Source organism: Clavelina lepadiformis, chromosome 6, assembly GCF_947623445.1.
Source record: "Clavelina lepadiformis chromosome 6, kaClaLepa1.1, whole genome shotgun sequence".
NCBI lineage: Eukaryota > Metazoa > Chordata > Ascidiacea > Aplousobranchia > Clavelinidae > Clavelina > Clavelina lepadiformis.
In genome coordinates, this window is record NC_135245.1 from 18,411,999 (window position 1) to 18,430,376 (window position 18,378).

Sequence of the window (18,378 nt, forward strand, 5' to 3'; positions counted from 1 at the left end):
GCACATTTCCGAATATCCATATGAAATTGCAAAAGTAATATCGGCGTTGTCGGCGGGATTCGAACCTACGCGGGCAGGGCCCAACAGATTTCGAGTCTGTCGCCTTAACCACTCGGCCACGACAACTGTGCTTAATGCATAGATGAAATAGATAAAATCGCACATTTCCGAATATCCATATGAAATTGCAAAAGTAATATCGGCGTTGTCGGCAGGATTCGAACCTACGCGGGCAGGGCCCAACAGATTTCGAGTCTGTCGCCTTAACCACTCGGCCACGACAACTGTGCTTAATGCATAGATGAAATAGATAAAATCGCACTTTTCTCGAATCACTAGATAGATTCCACCATGTCGGTGTTTCCGTAATCTTCTCCTGACTTTCAAATCTGACAAGATGAAAATGTAGCCAGCGTAGTCTAGATGAAAATCAAGCTAGCGTAGTCTAGATGAAAATCAAGCTAGCGTAGTCTAGATGAAAATCTAGCTAGCGTAGTCTAGATGAAAATCAAGCTAGCGTCGTCTAGATGAAAATCAAGCTAGCGTAGTCTAGATGAAAATCAAGCTAGCGTAGTCTAGATGAAAATCAAGCTAGCGTAGTCTAGATGAAAATCTAGCTAGCATAGTCTAGATGAAAATCTAGCTAGCGTAGTCTAGATGAAAATCAAGCTAGCGTAGTCTAGATGAAAATCAAGCTAGCGTAGCCTAGATGAAAATCAAGCTAGCGTAGTCTAGATGAAAACCAAGCTAGCGTAGTTTAGATGAAAACCAAGCTAGCGTAGTCTAGATGAAAATCTAACTAGCGTAGTCTAGATGAAAATCTAGCTAGCGTAGTCTAGATGAAAATTTAGCTAGCGTAGTCTAGATGAAAATCTAGCTATGGTAGTCTAGATGAAAATCAAGCCAGCGTAGTCTAAATGAAAATTCAAGCTAGCGTAGTCTAGAAGAAAATCAAGCAAGTGTAGTCTAGATGAAAATCTAGCAAGCGTAGTCTAGATGAAAATCAAGCTAGCGTAGTCTAGATGAAAATCAAGCTAGCGTAGTCTAGATGAAAATCTAGCAAGCGTAGTCTAGATGAAAATCAAGTTAGTGTAGTCTACATGAAAATCAAGCTAGCGTAGTCTAGATGAAAATCAAGCTAGCGTAGTTTAGATGAAAATCAAGCTGATTTCGAGACCTAGCTACGCCTACGTCTCTGTAGTGTATTAACTATAAGCTAGTTCCAACTAAATTTTAAGTACTAAAGTAAACTTCTGTTATTTGCTTAAGCAAGCACTACAGAGACGTAGGCGTAGCTAGGTCTCGAAATCAGCTTGATTTTCATCTAGACTACGCTAGCTTGATTTTCATCTAGACTACGCTAGCTAGATTTTCATGTAGACTACACTAACTTGATTTTCATCTAGACTACGCTTGCTAGATTTTCATCTAGACTACGCTAGCTTGATTTTCATCTAGACTACGCTAGCTTGATTTTCATCTAGACTACGCTTGCTAGATTTTCATCTAGACTACACTTGCTTGATTTTCTTCTAGACTACGCTAGCTTGAATTTTCATTTAGACTACGCTGGCTTGATTTTCATCTAGACTACCCTAGCTAGATTTTCATCTAGACTACGCTAGCTAAATTTTCATCTAGACTACGCTAGCTAGATTTTCATCTAGACTACGCTAGCTAGATTTTCATCTAGACTACGCTAGCTTGGTTTTCATCTAAACTACGCTAGCTTGGTTTTCATCTAGACTACGCTAGCTTGATTTTCATCTAGGCTACGCTAGCTTGATTTTCATCTAGACTACGCTAGCTTGATTTTCATCTAGACTACGCTAGCTAGATTTTCATCTAGACTACGCTAGCTAGATTTTCATCTAGACTACGCTAGCTTGATTTTCATCTAGACTACGCTAGCTTGATTTTCATCTAGACTACGCTAGCTTGATTTTCATCTAGACGACGCTAGCTTGATTTTCATCTAGACTACGCTAGCTAGATTTTCATCTAGACTACGCTAGCTTGATTTTCATCTAGACTACGCTAGCTTGATTTTCATCTAGACTACGCTGGCTACATTTTCATCTTGTCAGATTTGAAAGTCAGGAGAAGATTACGGAAACACCGACATGGTGGAATCTATCTAGTGATTCGAGAAAAGTGCGATTTTATCTATTTCATCTATGCATTAAGCACAGTTGTCGTGGCCGAGTGGTTAAGGCGACAGACTCGAAATCTGTTGGGCCCTGCCCGCGTAGGTTCGAATCCTGCCGACAACGCCGATATTACTTTTGCAATTTCATATGGATATTCGGAAATGTGCGATTTTATCTATTTCATCTATGCATTAAGCAAAGTTGTCGTGGCCGAGTGGTTAAGGCGACAGACTCGAAATCTGTTGGGCCCTGCCCGCGTAGGTTCGAATCCTTCCGACAACGCCGATATTACTTTTGCAATTTCATATGGATATTCGGAAATGTGCGATTTTATCTATTTCATCTATGCATTAAGCACAGTTGTCGTGGCCGAGTGGTTATGGCGACAGACTCGAAATCTGTTGGGCCCTGCCCGCGTAGGTTCGAATCCCGCCGACAACGCCGATATTACTTTTGCAATTTCATATGGATATTCGGAAATGTGCGATTTTATCTATTTCATCTATGCATTAAGCACAGTTGTCGTGGCCGAGTGGTTAAGGCGACAGACTCGAAATCTGTTGGGCCCTGCCCGCGTAGGTTCGAATCCCGCCGACAACGCCGATATTACTTTTGCAATTTCATATGGATATTCGGAAATGTGCGATTTTATCTATTTCATCTATGCATTAAGCACAGTTGTCGTGGCCGAGTGGTTATGGCGACAGACTAGAAATCTGTTGGGCCCTGCCCGCGTAGGTTCGAATCCTGCCGACAACGCCGATATTACTTTTGCAATTTCATATGGATATTCGGAAATGTGCGATTTTATCTATTTCATCTATGCATTAAGCACAGTTGTCGTGGCCGAGTGGTTAAGGCGACAGACTCGAAATCTGTTGGGCCCTGCCCGCGTAGGTTCGAATCCCGCCGACAACGCCGATATTACTTTTGCAATTTCATATGGATATTCGGAAATGTGCGATTTTATCTATTTCATCTATGCATTAAGCACAGTTGTCGTGGCCGAGTGGTTATGGCGACAGACTCGAAATCTGTTGGGCCCTGCCCGCGTAGGTTCGAATCCCGCCGACAACGCCGATATTACTTTTGCAATTTCATATGGATATTCGGAAAAGTGCGATTTTATCTATTTCATCTATGCATTAAGCACAGTTGTCGTGGCCGAGTGGTTAAGGCGACAGACTCGAAATCAGTTAGGCCATGCCCGCGTAGGTTCGAATCCTTCCGACAACGCCGATATTACTTTTGCAATTTCATATGGATATTCGGAAATGTGCGATTTTATCTGTTTCATCTATACATTAAGCACAGTTGTCGTGGCCGAGTGGTTAAGGCGACAGACTCGAAATCTGTTGGGCCCTGCCCGCGTAGGTTCGAATCTCGCCGACAACGCCGATATTACTTTGGCAATTTCATATGGATAATCGGAAAATTGCGATTTTATCTATTTCACCTATGCATTAAGCACAGTTGTCGTGGCGGAGTGGTTAAGGCGACAGACTCGAAATCTGTTGGGCCCTGCCCGCGTAGGTTCGAATCCCGCCGACAACGCCGATATTACTTTTGCAATTTCATATGGATATTCGGAAATGTGGCATTTCAACTATTTCATCTATTCATTAAGCACAGTTGTCGTGGCCGAGTGGTTAAGGCGACAGACTCGAAATCTGTTGGGCTCTGCCCGAGTAGGTTCGAATCCCGCCGACAACGCCGATATTACTTTTGCAATTTCATATGGATATTAAGAAATGAGCCATTTAACTATTTCATCTATGCATTAAGCACAGTTGTCGTGGCCGAGTGGTTAAGGCGACAGACTCGAAATCTGTTGGGCCCTGCCCGTTTAGGTTCGAATCCCGCCGACAACGCTGATATTACTTTTGCAATTTCATATGGATATTCGGAAATGTGCGATTTTATCTATTTCATCTATGCATTAAGCACAGTTGTCGTGGCCGAGTGGTTAAGGCGACAGACTCGAAATCTGTTGGGCCCTGCCCGCGTAGGTTCGAATCCCGCCGACAACGCCGATATTACTTTTGCAATTTCATATGGATATTCGGAAATGTGCGATTTTATCTATTTCATCTATGCATTAAGCACAGTTGTCGTGGCCGAGTGGTTATGGCGACAGACTCGAAATCTGTTGGGCCCTGCCCGCGTAGGTTCGAATCCCGCCGACAACGCCGATATTACTTTTGCAATTTCATATGGATATTCGGAAAAGTGCGATTTTATCTATTTCATCTATGCATTAAGCACAGTTGTCGTGGCCGAGTGGTTAAGGCGACAGACTCGAAATCAGTTAGGCCATGCCCGCGTAGGTTCGAATCCTTCCGACAACGCCGATATTACTTTTGCAATTTCATATGGATATTCGGAAATGTGCGATTTTATCTATTTCATCTATACATTAAGCACAGTTGTCGTGGCCGAGTGGTTAAGGCGACAGACTCGAAATCTGTTGGGCCCTGCCCGCGTAGGTTCGAGTCTCGCCGACAACGCCGATATTACTTTGGCAATTTCATATGGATAATCGGAAAATTGCGATTTTATCTATTTCACCTATGCATTAAGCACAGTTGTCGTGGCGGAGTGGTTAAGGCGACAGACTCGAAATCTGTTGGGCCCTGCCCGCGTAGGTTCGAATCCCGCCGACAACGCCGATATTACTTTTGCAATTTCATATGGATATTCGGAAATGTGGCATTTTAACTGTTTCATCTATTCATTAAGCACAGTTGTCGTGGCCGAGTGGTTAAGGCGACAGACTCGAAATCTGTTGGGCTCTGCCCGAGTAGGTTCGAATCCCGCCGACAACGCCGATATTACTTTTGCAATTTCATATGGATATTAAGAAATGTACCATTTAACTATTTCATCTATGCATTAAGCACAGTTGTCGTGGCCGAGTGGTTAAGGCGACAGACTCGAAATCTGTTGGGCCCTGCCCGCGTAGGTTCGAATCCCGCCGACAACGCCGATATTACTTTTGCAATTTCATATGGATATTCGGAAATGTGGCATTTTAACTATTTCATCTATGCATTAAGCACAGTTGTCGTGGCCGAGTGGTTAATGCGATACACTCGAAATCTGTTGGGCTCTGCCCGCGTAGGTTCGAATCCCGCCGACAACGCCGATATTACTTTTGCAATTTCATATGGATATTAAGAAATGTACCATTTTAACTATTTCATCTATGCATTAGGCATAGTTGTCGTGGCCGAGTGGTTAAGGCGACAGACTCGAAATCTGTTAGGCCCTGCCCGCGTAGGTTCGAATCCCGCCGACAACGCCGATATTACTTTTGCAATTTCATATGGATATTCGGAAATGTGCGATTTTATCTATTTCATCTATACATTAAGCACAGTTGTCGTGGCCGAGTGGTTAAGGCGACAGACTCGAAATCTGTTGGGCCCTGCCCGCGTAGGTTCGAATCTTGCCGACAACGCCGATATTACTTTTGCAATTTCATATGGATAATCGGAAAAGTGCGATTTTATCTCTTTCATCTATGCATTAAGCACAGTTGTCGTGGCGGAGTGGTTATGGCGACAGACTCGAAATCAGTTAGGCCATGCCCGCGTAGGTTCGAATCCTTCCGACAACGCCGATATTACTTTTGCATATTCATATGGATATTCGGAAAGGTGCGATTTTATCTATTTCATCTATACATTATGCACAGTTGTCGTGGCCGAGTGGTTAACGCGACAGACTCGAAATCTGTTGGGCCCTGCCCGCGTAGGTTCGAATCTCGCCGACAACGCCGATATTACTTTGGCAATTTCATATGGATAATCGGAAAATTGCGATTTTATCTATTTCACCTATGCATTAAGCACAGTTGTCGTGGCGGAGTGGTTAAGGCGACAGACTCGAAATCTGTTGGGCCCTGCCCGCGTAGGTTCGAATCCCGCCGACAACGCCGATATTACTTTTGCAATTTCATATGGATATTCGGAAATGTGGCATTTTAACTGTTTCATCTATTCATTAAGCACAGTTGTCGTGGCCGAGTGGTTAAGGCGACAGACTCGAAATCTGTTGGGCTCTGCCCGAGTAGGTTCGAATCCCGCCGACAACGCCGATATTACTTTTGCAATTTCATATGGATATTCGGAAAAGTGCGATTTTATCTCTTTCATCTATGCATTATGCACAGTTGTCGTGGCCGAGTGGTTAACGCGACAGACTCGAAATCTGTTGGGCCCTGCCCGCGTAGGTTCGAATCTCGCCGACAACGCCGATATTACTTTGGCAATTTCATATGGATAATCGGAAAATTGCGATTTTATCTATTTCACCTATGCATTAAGCACAGTTGTCGTGGCGGAGTGGTTAAGGCGACAGACTCGAAATCTGTTGGGCCCTGCCCGCGTAGGTTCGAATCCCGCCGACAACGCCGATATTACTTTTGCAATTTCATATGGATATTCGGAAATGTGGCATTTTAACTGTTTCATCTATTCATTAAGCACAGTTGTCGTGGCCGAGTGGTTAAGGCGACAGACTCGAAATCTGTTGGGCTCTGCCCGAGTAGGTTCGAATCCCGCCGACAACGCCGATATTACTTTTGCAATTTCATATGGAAATTCGGAAATGTGCGATTTTATCTATTTCATCTATGCAATAAGCACAGTTGTCGTGGCCGAGTGGTTAAGGCGACAGACTCGAAATCTGTTGGGCCCTGCCCGCGTAGGTTCGAATCCCGCCGACAAAGCCGATATTACTTTTGCAATTTCTTATGGATAATCGGAAAAGTGCGATTTTATCTATTTCACCTATGCATTAAGCACAGTTGTCGTGGCGGAGTGGTTAAGGCGACAGACTCGAAATCTGTTGGGCCCTGCCCGCGTAGGTTCGAATCCCGCCGACAACGCCGATATTACTTTTGCAATTTCATATGGATATTAAGAAATGTACCATTTAACTATTTCATCTATGCATTAAGCACAGTTGTCGTGGCCGAGTGGTTATGGCGACAGACTCGAAATCTGTTGGGCCCTGCCCGTGTAGGTTCGAATCCCGCCGACAACGCCGATATTACTTTTGCAATTTCATATGGAAATTCGGAAATGTGCGATTTTATCTATTTCATCTATGCAATAAGCACAGTTGTCGTGGCCGAGTGGTTAAGGCGACAGACTCGAAATCTGTTGGGCCCTGCCCGCGTAGGTTCGAATCCCGCCGACAAAGCCGATATTACTTTTGCAATTTCTTATGGATAATCGGAAAAGTGCGATTTTATCTATTTCATCTATGCATTAAGCACAGTTGTCGTGGCCGAGTGGTTAAGGAGACAGACTCGAAATCAGTTAGGCCATGCCCGCGTAGGTTCGAATCCCGCCGACAACACCGATATTACTTTTGCAATTTCATATGGATATTCGGAAAAGTGCAATTTTATTTATTTCATCTATGCATTAAGCACAGTTGTCGTGGCCAAGTGGTTAAGGCGACAGACTCGAAATCTGTTGGGCCTTGCCCGCGTAGGTTCGAATCTCGCCGACAACGCCGATATTACTTTTGCAATTTCATATGGATAATCGGAAAAGTGCGATTTTATCTATTTCATCTATGCATTAAGCACAGTTGTCGTGGCGGAGTGGTTAAGGCGACAGACTCGAAATCTGTTGGGCCCTGCCCGCGTAGGTTCGAATCCCGCCGACAACGCCGATATTACTTTTGCAATTTCATATGGATATTCGGAAATGTGGCATTTTAACTATTTCATCTATGCATTAAGCACAGTTGTCGTGGCCGAGTGGTTAATGCGATACACTCGAAATCTGTTGGGCTCTGCCCGCGTAGGTTCGAATCCCGCCGACAACGCCGATATTACTTTTGCAATTTCATATGGATATTCGGAAATGTACCATTTTAACTATTTCATCTATGCATTAAGCATAGTTGTCGTGGACGAGTGGTTAAGGCGACAGACTCGAAATCTGTTAGGCCCTGCCCGCGTAGGTTCGAATCCCGCCGACAACGCCGATATTACTTTTGCAATTTCATATGGATATTCGGAAATGTGCGATTTTATCTATTTCATCTATACATTAAGCACAGTTGTCGTGGCCGAGTGGTTAAGGCGACAGACTCGAAATCTGTTGGGCCCTGCCCGCGTAGGTTCGAATCTTGCCGACAACGCCGATATTACTTTTGCAATTTCATATGGATAATCGGAAAAGTGCGATTTTATCTCTTTCATCTATGCATTAAGCACAGTTGTCGTGGCGGAGTGGTTAAGGCGACAGACTCGAAATCTGTTGGGCCCTGCCCGCGTAGGTTCGAATCCCGCCGACAACGCCGATATTACTTTTGCAATTTCATATGGATATTCGGAAATGTGGCATTTTAACTATTTCATCTATGCATTAAGCACAGTTGTCGTGGCGGAGTGGTTAAGGCGATAGACTCGAAATCTGTTGGGCTCTGCCCGCGTAGGTTCGAATCCCGCCGACAACGCCGATATTACTTTTGCAATTTCATATGGATATTCGGAAATGTGGCATTTTAACTATTTCATCTATGCATTAAGCACAGTTGTCGTGGCCGAGTGGTTAAGGCGATACACTCGAAATCTGTTGGGCTCTGCCCGCGTAGGTTCGAATCCCGCCGACAACGCCGATATTACTTTTGCAATTTCATATGGATATTAAGAAATGTACCATTTTAACTATTTCATCTATGCCTTAAGCACAGTTGTCGTGGCCGAGTGGTTAAGGCGACAGACTTGAAATCAGTTAGGCCATGCCCGCGTAGGTTCGAATCCCGCCGACAACGCCGATATTACTTTTGCAATTTCATATGGATATTGCATATGCATATTCAAATGGATATGAAAGTTGAGGGTGGGAGGGGGGAACTCATAGTGCAGTGGAAAAATCGGAGAACGTCGATCGACAAGCTGCAGGTTCAAACCAGCGAGCCGCAGAGCGACGAGCCAACAACCGTTTGTCGACCATAGACTCACGTCTAGGCCACCAGCTGTCTAGGCCACCAGCTGGCTAGACACACGTCTAGGCCACCAGCTGGCTAGACCCACGTCTAGGCCACCAGCTGGCTAGACCCACGTCTAGGCCACCAGCTGGCTAGACTCTGACAAGGATACTGACAAGGATACTGGGACGTAAACATGCTTGCAGATTACTGTTGGTGCTTAAAAAGAGATCTTCCCAATTCCACACATAGAAGAAAATCTTTGAAGCCACACTTTTTGTCAGCATAAATCATTGTTATTGTATTTATCGTCGGAATATCATCAATTCATCATGTGCCGCACAACGCTTTCTGTGTTAAGCTATTTTGAACACTTCGTTTTCATTTCACACATTGATGTTGGCAAGTATTTCGCATTTAAAACACATTTGTGATGTTAAGTGTTTACGTGTCTATAGTGTAACATATCAACTTCTACTGTTAGTTGAGCGCCGTTGAACAAAATTATGTGTTAGGAAGCTTTGTTGGTTAGTTGTAAGTGCCTTTATTTCAACTGTGTCATTTTATTTTTGTAGTATTTAAAATGGCTGTCATTGTAAAAACCTTGCATTCAAATAAAAATACCATCTTGCGAAAACTGACAACATGCATGACCAATTAAGCTACCACAGAAATTAGTTTCTTTGTGCACAATAATGACCAAAGCTAGCATAATTAAATATGTGATAAAAAAAAAACTTGACCTGATTGAAAAAAACTGATTGCATTTTTGAGTTCAGCGCAAAAAATTGATTCAGAAACAGTTAAAACATCTTTGACCTTTGCGAAATAATTTTCAAACGCAGCACAGTGTTATATATGTAATAAACCCACTCTTGAGATTGCGACATTAAAAATTTACATCGATTCATGCTGTTGATCATCTGCAACTTTTAGCTGAATTGATAAGCATTGATTTGAAAGGCCGACATCGGACATTGTGTTCGACTCTAGCAACAGAACAGCTTTGCATCACTTAATCCAATAAAAGCAAAATCTGTTGTGACCTGGATTCGAACCAGGGTTGCCACGGCCACAACGTGGAGTACTAACCACTATAGACTATACGATCACAGCTGTATAAGTAGCAGAGGATGGTTTCAATCCATCGACCTGTGTGTTATGGGCCCAGCACGCTTCCGCTGCGCCACTCTGCTGAATGAGTGAATATTAGCGTTCTAGTTTATATCAATTTTAGCCTATTTCAAAATTTACCAACTAAGCAACCCAGTTAAAATGATTAAGTTATCAATTATATATGTAATAAACCCACTATTGAGATTGCGACAATAAAAATTTGCATCGATTCATGCTGTTGATCATCTGTAACTTTTAGCTGAATTGATAAGCATTGATTTGAAAGGCCGATATCGGACATGGTGTTCGACTCTAGCTAGGCTTACCATAATTTTGTGGCTTCAAAACGGGACGCTTTCAAAGAACCTAAACCCCTTAGCTGTGATTTTTTAACTTGAAATTTTTCGGAATTATTACGTAGGCCTACATTTAAAACCACCCTAGCTGTCTTCATTGACCATATTGCCATCGAAAGTTCAAGTGTTAGTTCTCTAAATATCGGTTTCAATTCGAAAAATAGGAAGGAATTGACGTTAACGATACAAAGATGTCTGCCTATATTTCACCGGAAAATTACCGTACCAATTATCCGCTAACAATGACGTCACAATAACATTTTTATCGAATACAATGAAATAAATAACAAACAAGATCTCGAATTCTTCTTCAAGAAGTACCGATACGCTACACAGCAAAAACAATAAGAAGAACATGCTAATGTTCGTGCATGGCTTCTATGCGGTATGCCTATGCTGGCTGACTGAATGCCAAACCGGGACGTTTGGCCGACCGATCGGGACGCCGGGACAAGACGTTAAAAAGGGGGACTGTCCCGGCTAAAACGGGACGTATGGTAAATCTACGTTTAGTCAATTCTTTGGTATGGACACCGAAGAACGCCGAATGTTTTCTTGTTATCAAGTTTTTGAACGCTGAGTTATATAGATCCTATTTAACATGTCGTTAAAGCTGGATATGCAGTTCTGATAAGTTATTTTTTTCACAAAAACTTATGTGTAGCATTGGGTATTTGATTATATTATTTTATTCCTTGTAACTCAACCTCGGCAATTCAATCTCGTTCACAGGTGAAACGTTGACAATAATTATTTCCGTAGGATAAATCAACGCAATAAGTTGAGGTAGCTATAAACATTGTTGAAAAATTTTCACCTCTTGTCATAAGTATTGTGTTAGGCATATTTGAAAGTAATGTTTTTCGAGTTGTTTCTGCCCTTGGCACAAGAGAACGACAGGGAGCTGACCGCCATACCTGGTGTACCAAGCTAGTAACGGGACTGAGACTTAGCAATGATTTCTCACCATTGCTGCCTTCCCATCTGTGTGTCCCAATGGACAATTTTTCTGAGAATGTTTGTGAATCTTTTGGTCTCGTTTAAATTAAGTAATTGTCACTAAAACAACCATAAGTCCACGACTGTTTTGCTTTCATAATATTAAAATTAAAATTGTACAACTGTTCCACATTGTAGGTTGTAGCTGAAAAAATAAATCGGAGCTCCAAAGATTGATTGTTTCGTTTTCATCTTGATCATTTACGTTTCAACAACTGTTGTCTGCTCTTACACAATTGCCTAATTTATTAACTTCACAAGTTGGGGTTATGTGGCGATGTTTGGGCTCAAAAATCGTGTTAAATTTAACACGTTACAGCGTTACACGTCGCAGACAGTTATTAGTCTGACCAAGCATAAGCATTACAGCACAAATTCAACAAATACTGGGTTGACCTTAACATTGGCGTGAAACAGGCCACATGTTATATACATGCGATTACGAAAACAGCCAGCAAAGAATTTTAAAATAAACATTCGATGGCAATCGTGTGAATTTTACAGTGAAACACTGCTAGCAATAATTTTACGACAATTATTAATGGAGCGTTGTCACTTACATAAAATTAATTCTTAGAAATTCGGGCAGATACAACTATGCGGTACTTCTAAAGTTACAAAACCAAAATTATAAGAAAACATTATAAACGGTAACTAACTAGCTAACTAGCTAACTAGCTAACTAGCTAACTAGCTAACTAGCTAACTAGCTAACTAGCTAACTAGCTAACTAGCTAACTAGCTAACTAGCTAACTAGCTAACTAGCTAACTAGCTAACTAGCTAACTAGCTAACTAGCTAACTAGCTAACTAGCTAACTAGCTAACTAGCTAACTAGCTAACTAGCTAACTAGCTAACTAGCTAACTAGCTAACTAGCTAACTAGCTAACTAGCTAACTAGCTAACTAGCTAACTAGCTAACTAGCTAACTAGCTAACTAGCTAACTAGCTAACTAGCTAACTAGCTAACTAGCTAACTAGCTAACTAGCTAACTAGCTAACTAGCTAACTAGCTAACTAGCTAACTAGCTAACTAGCTAACTAGCTAGCTAGCTAGCTAACTAGCTAGCTAACTAGCTAACTAGCTAGTTAGCTAGCTAACTAGCTAACTAGCTAACTAGCTAACTAGCTAACTAGCTAACTAGCTAACTAGCTAACTAGCTAACTAGCTAACTAGCTAACTAGCTAACTAGCTAACTAGCTAACTAGCTAACTAGCTAACTAGCTAACTAGCTAACTAGCTAACTAGCTAACTAGCTAACTAGCTAACTAGCTAACTAGCTAACTAGCTAACTAGCTAACTAGCTAACTAGCTAACTAGCTAACTAGCTAACTAGCTAACTAGCTAACTAGCTAACTAGCTAACTAGCTAACTAGCTAACTAGCTAACTAGTTAACTAGCTAACTAGCTAACTAGCTAACTAGCTAACTAGCTAACTAGCTAACTAGCTAACTAGCTAACTAGCTAACTAGCTAACTAGCTAACTAGCTAACTAGCTAACTAGCTAACTAGCTAACTAGCTAACTAGCTAACTAGCTAACTAGCTAACTAGCTAACTAGCTAACTAGCTAACTAGCTAACTAGCTAACTAGCTAACTAGCTAACTAGCTAACTAGCTAACTAGCTAACTAGCTAACTAGCTAACTAGCTAAGTAGCTAACTAGCTAACTAGCTAACTAGCTAACTAGCTAACTAGCTAACTAGCTAACTAGCTAACTAGCTAACTAGCTAACTGTGCGGCTGTAGGGTGTTCTGGTCTCAAATGGAGGCGTGGATTCAAATCCCATACTAACTTTGTGTCTTATTGCGTTACTTACACCTACGATCTGCCCAGCACCACCTCTAGGAAGTATGCCTATGCAGACGACCTGGCACTCCTGCATTCTGCCGGAGACTGGCCGTCGATGGAGAGCGCGGAGAGAACGACGCGCTGCGTATTGTGACTGGTTGCCTGCGTCCCACTCCAACGGACTACCTAGCAATCCTTGCAGGCATCCAACCTGCTGAGCTACAACGCAAAGGAGCCATGATTTTTCTCGCCCGCCGCGCTTTGGACCCTAAACACCGTCTCCATACCCCACTCCAGCGACCACCACCTGGAAAGCAGCGACTGAAATCAAGACACACCTTTGTGCCGGCCGCACAACAGCTACTCAGTAGCGCAGAAGACCTTGGACTAAGTGCGGCGCACTGGACGAACTACATGTGGAGCACAGAGTGGCAAAACAACTCCTTCAGACTCTCTGACTTCATACCTGACGCCGACCCAAACCCACCGGGAATGTCCCTCGCAAGAACTGCTTGGGTCAGGCTCAATCGCTTGCGCACCGGCGTCGGACGCTTTCGCTCAGACATGCACAAATGGGGACTGGCTCCCTCACCAGGATGCGAGTGGGGTGCCACAGAGCAGACAGCATACCATGTGATCAATGCCTGCCCTATCCATCGGCCCCCACATGGTGTGCGTGGTCTGAAAAGACTAGACGAGGATACAATCACATGGCTGATGACCTCATGCCCGGAAATCTAGTCTGGAAGGAAGAAACGCTCAAACGAAGAAGAAGAAGATTGCGTTGAAGCGGATAGTAAAATCGAACATTGAGAAACTTATGTCTTTGTTTAAAAACGGTTCGATTCATTAATTTTTTCCGACTTTCTACGCTGGATTGTTTTTTAAAGCGTGAAAATATTAAAGGTTGATATGAGTTTGTCTCTGTGGCGCAATGGATTAGCGCGCTGGACTTCTAATCCAGAGGTTCCGGGTTCGAGTCCCGGCAGGGATGATTAAAATCTTATCACTTAACTGTAAATAGTTTCATCCTAAATTGAGCATACCGTTAACATCATCGTCTACGTCTTCCATAAAGTAAAACTAGAATGAAACAACTTGGCCTGGTTCGTTGTATTTATCCTCGATTAAACATCGTTGCATGCATCTGTGAATTTTATACAGCCACGAGGAAAAACAACCGTGATATTAGTGCTAAATTAAGCCTTTTCCTGGTTTTGTGGTAAGTATTATAAGAACGGAGATGCCTCCAAAACATCGAGGTCAGGATGGCCGAGTGGTCTAAGGCGCCAGACTCAAGCAGAGGCTTAGTCGCTTTGTACGGCTCTAGGGTGTTCTGGTCTCCGAATGGAGGCGTGGGTTCGAATCCCACTTCTGATAGTAGCTTTGGAAAGTTTTACTTCACATATATGCTAACTTTGTGTCGGATTGCATTGAAGCGGATAGTAAAATCGAACATTGAGAAACTTATGTCTTAGTTCAAAAACGGTTCCATCAAGTAATTGTTTCCGACTTTCTCGGCTGGATCGTCTTTCAAAACGTGAAAATGCTAAAGGTTATTATGAGTTTGTCTCTGTGGCGCAATGGATTAGCGCGCTGGACTTCTAATCTAGAGGTTCCGGGTTCGAGTCCCGGCAGGGATGATTGGCTTAATATTTTTAAAATCTTATCACTTAACTGTACAAAGTTTCATCCTAAATTGAGCATACCGTTAACATCATCGTCTACGTCTTCCATAAAGTAAAACTAAAATGAAACAACTTGGCCTGGTTCGTTGTATTTATCCTCGATTAAACATCGTTGCATGCATCTGTGAATTTTATACAGCCACGAGGAAAAACAACCGTGATATTAGTGCTAAATTAAGCCTTTTCCTGGTTTTGTGGTAAGTATTATGAGAACGGAGATGCCTACAAAACATCGAGGTCAGGATGGCCGAGTGGTCTAAGGCGCCAGACTCAAGCAGAGGCTTAGTCGCTTTGTACGGCTCTAGGGTGTTCTGGTCTCCGAATGGAGGCGTGGGTTCGAATCCCACTTCTGATAGTAGCTTTGGAAAGTTTTACCTCACATATATGCTAACTTTGTGTCGGATTGCATTGAAGCGGATAGTAAAATCGAACATTGAGAAACTTATGTCTTTGTTCAAAAACGGTTCGATCCAGTAATTTTTTCCGACTTTCTAGGCTTGATTGTTTTTTAAAGCGTGAAAATGTTAAAGGGTTTTATGAGTTTGTCTCTGTGGCGCAATGGAGTTACCGGCAATGGCAATTTCTATCATACAACACCGTACAGCTATAAACAAATAACAAATTCAAAGTCCTATTAGGGCATGCTTGAAGAATAATGCATTTTTTGTATCAGGACGTGGCATTGTTAAACAATGAATTAGCCAATAATTACAATTTCGAGCAAGACGCTGGCACTTACACGTTTTCCCTTGGAATTCACCTTGGAGCAAGTTTTGTGGGTATCTGAAATCAGCTCTGGAATTTGCGCGCGATTCTCGAACCTTAATTGCCAGTGTTCTGCCTTAATTCATTCATATGACTTGTGTAGTTAAAGTGGTTGGTTGGTACTTGGTGGTTAAGAGTAAGTGAAGAATAATGTAGGTAACTTACAATCTATAAACCAGGCTTAAGTTTCGGTTTAGTTTAGTAATGTATTAACCAGGTATATATTTATGCAATGAACTTAAATACGATCGAGTTGAGGTTATGTTGGGAAATACATTAGTTAATAAGCGAAAGAATATTAGTGCTTTACGTTGAACTTAATACTCGGATACCCCGCGTATATTTGCAAGCTTCATCAAAATATTTAACGGTGTACTAAAGCAGCCAAATTAAATAATTAAATTTGTAAATAACGCAATCGTAAATTGCTTGCAGTGTTAAACCGTTCTGGTATCATTCATGTTTGATTAACGTTATGGTTAATTTGATGTAATCTTTACAAATATTAGTTAAAACTAGTTACTAATATTATCTTTTTGCTTTCAGATTTCTCTGCGTAGGTGTGGTGATAAATTTGTTGAATATTTTTGCACTGATTGTATGTTTACTGATTTACTGATGATGATTTACTGAAGCCATGTGGCTTAACTATAAGGTAGATAATCGAGTAACACTCGGTTTAAAAGCTCTCTGCAGAAAACAGAATGATCAGACGTGACTATCTGATTGATGGATGTTCTGTCAGGTATGCGGGTAATGTTTTTTGTTTCGCGATTTGGCTCGCGAGTCGGTTCTTTGCTCTTTGGAGTTGGGTTTTGTATTAGTTGTAGTATTTGTTGCATAGTCGTTGTTGGTGGCTTTTGTACATTTTCGTGTCTTGAATGTTTTGGCTTTCGTGGTTTAAGTTTCGATTTATTGCTGTTGAGCTCTCTGCGCGCGCTTTCGCGTTGATTCTTTGTCGCTGTTGCTTTGCTGCACTTTGGCGTTTATTGCTTTGTTGGGGTCGGTAAAATATTGGTTTTATTTTGGTGTTTATTATTTTTGTAGTTTGAGTATTGTTCTGGCCATACAGTTAACTTCTTAATGGAAATCAGTGATGTTTTGTCTGAATTTTTTACATTCCGTTATCTGGATTCTGGTTGGAGAATTTGCGCACAACAAACCCTGCATCAGACAATCTGTTTTAAAAGAGATTTTTTCTGTGTAAAGCTGATTCGATATCTGCCAATCTCAAACTTCTCGTACTGTAAACTGATTATTACAAGATCTGCACAGGGCAGCTTTAACAGGCAGACAATGTGGGAACAGCAACTTGCCTTGATTTTCAGTTAAGCAATATTGGCTAAAATTAAATTTTTAGATTAAATTAAAGTTCCTGATGAGGAAAATAACGTGATGAAAATGAGGCAGAGTTGAAGTTGCAGGGTTTGTTACGAGATTCAGTCGACAGAGAAAAAATGTTAAGATGTTTATTAAGGTGAAACCAGCATGATGTTTTACTGTGTGATGGCAGTAGCGACAAGGTATTTTTAATTACGTTTCTACATTTCGAGGTTTATTTCATCGGGTGACGTCAGTTACGGTTCCACCTTTCCTTGTCATCTCTCCCATTCAGCTGCTGCTCTCCTGGTAATTTGAAATCTATTTTATTGGCATTCATTTTTCTTAATCTTTTATCATAATTTAACTGTTTAAAATAAGAAATTCTTCCGCTTCGTATTCAACAATTTTGGAAATCTATTAATTTCCAAACCTTAAAAGACAACCTGCTTTAAATATTCAGGACGGCCATGATTGTATTTTGTTTGATGCTGAAACACAGTTTGCGCTTGTTGCTGAGTTTGGTATTTGTTTGACCTTTGTTGTTCACTTCGATATTCTTGTTGTCAACCTTTGTCCCTGCTTTGTTGCTGCTGCTCTCTGCGCGCGCTTTAGCGCCTTGTTCGTTGTTGCATTTCTACGCTTTGGCGTTTGTACAGTATTTTGTACAGTATCAGTAGTCTCTGAATTGGTGATTTTTTTTGGATTTTTCTTGTTGGAGTTTATTGATTTATTTTGTTCTGTCTATTCAGTGACCTTCAGTATAAATATGTTCAGTTGCTCTGGATTCTGTTCAAAATTTGAGCTCGAGATATCTGGCATCTGGTGTTTCAGGAGAATTTGTTCCCCCAAAGCTTATCTGGAATCTGCAAATCTGAACATTTCTTGCTGTGAACTGGACATGACAAGATTTGAACCAGAACTATAGCATATGTGAGCAGTGTAGAAGCTTAGAAATCTGCGTCGGCTTTGTTCAGTTCAGTAAGATTGTGTTGGGTAAGATTCAGTAAGATTAACTAGCTAACTAGCTAGCTATTATTAGTATTAGAGTAGTAGACAGTTATTAGTCTGACCAAGCATAAGCATTACAGCACAAATTCAACAAATACTGGGTTGACCTTAACATTGGCGTGAAACAGGCCACATGTTATATACATGCGATTACGAAAACAGCCAGCAAAGAATTTTAAAATAGTAATCGTAATGATGGTAATGACAACGATGGTAATCGTGTGAATT

At 41.7% G+C, this 18,378-nt stretch overlaps 13 non-coding genes across 13 annotated transcripts; 11 read left to right on the forward strand and 2 right to left on the reverse strand.

Moving 5' to 3' along the window:
• Window positions 1-44: 44 nt before the first annotated feature.
• Window positions 45-126, reverse strand: Trnas-cga (transfer RNA serine (anticodon CGA)). The gene has a single exon. It is a non-coding gene; the product is annotated as a tRNA-Ser (tRNA).
• Window positions 127-203: 77 nt separating this feature from the next.
• On the reverse strand, window positions 204-285 carry Trnas-cga (transfer RNA serine (anticodon CGA)). Its single transcript has one exon. It is a non-coding gene; the product is annotated as a tRNA-Ser (tRNA).
• Window positions 286-2,191: 1,906 nt separating this feature from the next.
• Trnas-cga (transfer RNA serine (anticodon CGA)) lies at window positions 2,192-2,273 on the forward strand. Its single transcript has one exon. It is a non-coding gene; the product is annotated as a tRNA-Ser (tRNA).
• A 77-nt stretch (window positions 2,274-2,350) lies between these two features.
• On the forward strand, window positions 2,351-2,432 carry Trnas-cga (transfer RNA serine (anticodon CGA)). Its single transcript has one exon. It is a non-coding gene; the product is annotated as a tRNA-Ser (tRNA).
• A 236-nt stretch (window positions 2,433-2,668) lies between these two features.
• On the forward strand, window positions 2,669-2,750 carry Trnas-cga (transfer RNA serine (anticodon CGA)). The gene has a single exon. It is a non-coding gene; the product is annotated as a tRNA-Ser (tRNA).
• A 77-nt stretch (window positions 2,751-2,827) lies between these two features.
• On the forward strand, window positions 2,828-2,909 carry Trnas-aga (transfer RNA serine (anticodon AGA)). Its single transcript has one exon. It is a non-coding gene; the product is annotated as a tRNA-Ser (tRNA).
• A 77-nt stretch (window positions 2,910-2,986) lies between these two features.
• Trnas-cga (transfer RNA serine (anticodon CGA)) lies at window positions 2,987-3,068 on the forward strand. Its single transcript has one exon. It is a non-coding gene; the product is annotated as a tRNA-Ser (tRNA).
• A 1,030-nt stretch (window positions 3,069-4,098) lies between these two features.
• Trnas-cga (transfer RNA serine (anticodon CGA)) lies at window positions 4,099-4,180 on the forward strand. Its single transcript has one exon. It is a non-coding gene; the product is annotated as a tRNA-Ser (tRNA).
• An 871-nt stretch (window positions 4,181-5,051) lies between these two features.
• Trnas-cga (transfer RNA serine (anticodon CGA)) lies at window positions 5,052-5,133 on the forward strand. Its single transcript has one exon. It is a non-coding gene; the product is annotated as a tRNA-Ser (tRNA).
• A 9,153-nt stretch (window positions 5,134-14,286) lies between these two features.
• Trnar-ucu (transfer RNA arginine (anticodon UCU)) lies at window positions 14,287-14,360 on the forward strand. The gene has a single exon. It is a non-coding gene; the product is annotated as a tRNA-Arg (tRNA).
• Window positions 14,361-14,628: 268 nt separating this feature from the next.
• Trnal-caa (transfer RNA leucine (anticodon CAA)) lies at window positions 14,629-14,746 on the forward strand. Its single transcript has 2 exons — window positions 14,629-14,666; window positions 14,701-14,746. It is a non-coding gene; the product is annotated as a tRNA-Leu (tRNA).
• A 189-nt stretch (window positions 14,747-14,935) lies between these two features.
• Trnar-ucu (transfer RNA arginine (anticodon UCU)) lies at window positions 14,936-15,009 on the forward strand. Its single transcript has one exon. It is a non-coding gene; the product is annotated as a tRNA-Arg (tRNA).
• Window positions 15,010-15,291: 282 nt separating this feature from the next.
• Window positions 15,292-15,409, forward strand: Trnal-caa (transfer RNA leucine (anticodon CAA)). Its single transcript has 2 exons — window positions 15,292-15,329; window positions 15,364-15,409. It is a non-coding gene; the product is annotated as a tRNA-Leu (tRNA).
• Window positions 15,410-18,378: the final 2,969 nt, after the last annotated feature.